This window comes from Pterocles gutturalis, unplaced genomic scaffold (genome assembly GCF_000699245.1).
Source record: "Pterocles gutturalis isolate BGI_N339 unplaced genomic scaffold, ASM69924v1 scaffold32534, whole genome shotgun sequence".
NCBI classification, from domain to species: domain Eukaryota; kingdom Metazoa; phylum Chordata; class Aves; order Pterocliformes; family Pteroclidae; genus Pterocles; species Pterocles gutturalis.
This window is the reverse complement of record NW_010129275.1, coordinates 34,282-38,612: the sequence shown is the minus strand read 5'-3', so window position 1 is coordinate 38,612 and position 4,331 is coordinate 34,282.

The following is a 4,331-nucleotide window of genomic DNA, read 5'->3' as shown; positions in this document are numbered from 1 at the left end:
CTGAGGCTTCCTGATGTAAAGCAGTAAAGGAGAGAAAGGATGTCAGCAAACTGCTTGCAAAGCATCTGAGAAGTAGACGTTGTTCATCAGAAATCAAAGGATGCTGAGCAAGAACCAGACTTCCAAGACCTCCTCCTTTACCAGCTAAAGGGCTCCCCAGAGCATTCAGAGGACCATGCAACTCTAAGGAAGCACAGAGACGACAGAGTCGAGGATAGCCAGCTGTCTGCAGACTGTCTGTACAGCACCCAGCCCATCCGGTTGCCTTCCCTCGTGTTGCCCAACAGCAGCAGAGGAGCAGCTGAGTTGCCCTTTCTTGGAGGGGGGGATCCAGGGTCGTAGCGTTGAGCATGTTCAGGGCAGCACAAGCGTTGCAAGCTGTGTGCTTCCCAGAGGCTCTGATTTGTGCCACAGGCAGTCAGTCTGTGCGTGCCAGGAAGGGGCAGACCTGCTGTGCAGGTGTGGATCAGCTATGTGAAACATCTGGTTGTGTGGTGGAAGAGTCTTGATGGTATCAGGCTCCTTTCATTAAATGGGCTAGGGAGTTGGTGGACTCTTCTTGCTTTCACAGGTGACAGGAGTGTCCATCACTTTCACAGGTGACAGGAGTGTACATCACCTTCACAGGTGCATCCTGACTCCAAGATGGACTGTGGTTGCTGTCAGGCTTTGAAGCAAGCTGAGGTACATCAACAAGGCAATGGCCAGGGGAGTACTGGATGTAGACGGAAGATGTTTCAGTTTGAAAGAAAATCCTCCAGTTCCCAAGTAGCTCCCACCATCTGCAACCTGTGAGCAGATGGATTTTGCAGCCAAGTCATATACAGCATTCGCTCCTCACTGGAGCAGAGCAGTTGGGAACTGTGGTCCTGGAACACCCAGGGCCCGCTCCTGACCCAGCTGAAGTCCTCTGCTTTTACAGTGAAGGCAAGCAGCCCTCGGGCGTTATGTTTATTTTTGCATTATAAGTTCAACCTCCAGCACAAGCAAACACAAAGCACGAGTGCTCGTCTCCTCTTCCTGCTCATCCTCAAGCATCTGAAATGCATTTTCTATACAAGACTGGGAAAGGCAAAGAAGAAACAAAGCAAAAAATGTATTGTTTGCGGAGAAAAAGAGAACAGCTAAGGACATGAATGCTACTATTGCCTCTTTCAATGAGCTGGTAGTTGCCGGAGGTGTTCTCTTGCTGAGAAAAGTAGAGGAGAAGGTTTATAGTTTAATTAGATAGCTGATTTTCTTTGCTGTCTAATGATTACATTTATTCTGTGCACAGGGAGAGTATAAGGCATAAAAGCAGGTAGTTTAATAACACAGAGTATTTATGTAGCTGTCTGCTTGGGATGAGTTTCATCCATAGTAAATAGAAGAGAAGAGGAATTACAAGAGGGATTTCAGGGTAACACATCCAAAAAGACAGGTTTGACGTGTTTGTCCTGGTATCTGCAGTTTGTCCTAGTATCTGCAGTTGCCAAAACAAAAGCTGAAACTGAAAAAGGACCCAGTGACCTCACTTAATGCCATAAGTACAGTTGGTGCAAGCTGTGTCCTCTTGGTGGGAGCAAGGCACAGCACCTCAGAAGCTCTGGTTAGTGATCCCTGAAAGCAGGGTGTCAGGGTGCCCAGCACCCGCTCTACAGGCAGTTCTGCGGTAGCTGGAGAAGCCAATGCTGCTGAGTTAGCAGAGTGTTGGTTTCTTTTAAAATGTTCCTGGCTGGTTTGCTCTGATAGCATTGAAATGATTTAAAATGAAACCAGAATTTTAGCCAGCATTTCAGCAGTGGGCATACTATCAGATGTCATCCTTATTGTTCAAGCTGCAGAATCAATAGCTGTGGGCTTTTTTTTTTAGCTTGTTGAGCCACTCTTTTCATTGCTGAAATTTATTGGGTTAACCTTCCCACACCCCCCCATCCTTTTTATTTGCCACAGGAGTGAATATGATAGAAAGCAGCCTGAGGCAGGAGAGAGGGAACTCTGCTCCTCTTCCCTTCGCGTGCACCCAGTGGTTACTTCACTTCCAGCATCAGGAGGTGAGCGGTGCAGAAGTCATCCCGAATGTCACCACTGCTTTTCTTGGTTGAAATTGCTCTCAGTATTTTTTTACAAGTTGCTCTGAAGTAACCTGTGTGTCTATATACGTGTGTCTATGCACCCACCCACCCACGCATGTGCATTTGCCCCATCAGGATCAGCCAGAAGCAGAAGCAGATCTTTAAGAGCATTCATATTTGCTGGAAATTTTGGAGAACATCTTGTTCAAAAGATTTCTCACTGTTAGATTTCAATATTGCTGCCTTCTTTTTAGCTCTATGTGCCTTTTCTGGAAGTAGTCCCATGAAAACACACATCTCAGTTTCTGTTGAAGCGTGCCTTTGCTCCCATCCTACACAAGGGAAAACTGTGTTATTATTTGAGGATTATTTGGCTCTATGGCTGACTGAGTCAGGTGCGTTAAAGAATTGTTCATAGGTTAGATATCATCATTTCATGCACACATTTACCTTTCTTGTAGCACCGGAATGGCTACAAAAGAGCACAGGTATTCATCCAACACTGCAGAAGTATTATTTGCATACGCATTTTTATCTTCCCTTGCTTGTGCCAGTAGAAGTACAGTTTTGTACTACTTAGGGCTGTGAATCAGCAGTTCTGCCTTTTGCCATGTTTTAAGAACTTTAAGGGACTATTAGGCAAATTGATAGAATTAATTAAATGCATGGCCTTCTTGTTACAGAAACCCTGGAGACATTTTAAATAATACTCTACAATGTTGTATCTTTACCCTGCAAAGTTCAGTAATTTGCTGGAACAGAACAAACTTGGCCAACTATTTTCTCCAGGATCTGACAAAAATCCTAGAGAACAAAATGTTCCAGTAATCATCTTTTCTTTTCAAATGTCTGTTGGTTTTTAATCCTTTTCCCCCCTCTATTTTGTCAGAAAACAGCATAGTCTGGCAAAAAAAAAAAAAAAAAAAAAGCCGAAGCCCAACACGCCGCCATTGTTCCTCCCTATATCTTTCATTTCGTTTCTGTGCTGAATCACAGTGTTCTGATACAGCCTTTTTTTATGGTGTAATTGTTTTGTGTAATCCATTTTCTTTGGGCACCTCTTAGCTTCTATCTGAAGTCGTTACTGCTGTAATGAATGTAGTCATAAATCTGTCACAGGTAACAGCTAAATTTAGAGCTCAATAAACCAGAGGAGAGTGTGCTGTAGGTAAGTGAGCACATCGAGATGCAATAGTTACAATAGTGGCACAAAAAGTCCACTTCTGACAGGTGAACAAACGAGGACACAGAATATTAGGTTCCCCCACCGATTCATTGCCGTTACCCACGTTCCAGTAAACAAAGATGCTGTGTGAAAATATAGGTACAGTCACGGCATGTCACCCTGTCTTGACACCCCTGATGAGCAAAGGTGTGTGTTCGCTGTCACAGATGGGTGCGTTGTACCTGGACCATTTCCCTTGGCCATCCCGTGGTGGAGATGCAGGGCAGTGTTTCTGCAAAGGATGGAGGTGCACAGCCCCAGGACCCTGGACCAAGGTGGTGTGGGAGCCGACAGTGTTGAAGACACACATCTGATCCCCACCAGCATGGTCCCTAAGGCAGTGTGTCCCTGAACAGAATTTGGCAGCCCTGCATGCCTCAGACCTGGGCAAGCCAAGAGTTCCCACAATTAAATGGCTGATTGATTGTCAATACTGAGATCATTAAAATATTTGTTTTTCTTTTGATAAGAGGGAAGTGAAGAACACAGAGAAGGAAAAGCAATGGAAAGGTGAAGGCAGGTGACACAAGAAACAACAAGGTGGAGAGAAACCAAGTTGAGGAAAGATCTAGCTCTCTGAATTGCAAACCACTGGATCTTAAGTAGAGCAGAAAGAAGAGCAGGAAAGAGCAAAGAACAACAGAAAGCAAGGCATGGCAAGGAAAGAAGAGCATAAAATGCAAGCAGTAAAAAAGTTAAGCAAGCAGGTCAAAGAATGCAGAGATGCAACTCCTGTGCCACATCTCTTCTATCCTTTGCATTTCCACGTCATCTCGCTGAACTGTGACGTGGCAGTGGTGAGGCTGTGCCGGATGGGGCACGCGGCAGAGGGTGATGCTGAGGCCATGCAGAGCTGCTCCTGCTCCCATTGCTGGCTGCCTGTAGTGCTGGGACAAAGCCCGTCCAGAAACATTTGTCACTAGAGTCTGCTCTGTATAAGAGAAAGACTTTTGCAGCGGAGGGCTATGAGAGCTGCTGCCGTGGCTTCGCTCTGTGTGATGGGTGGGTGTCCGGGCAGCTCAGCACGGGACAGGCGGGAAGGCTTTGGGGTT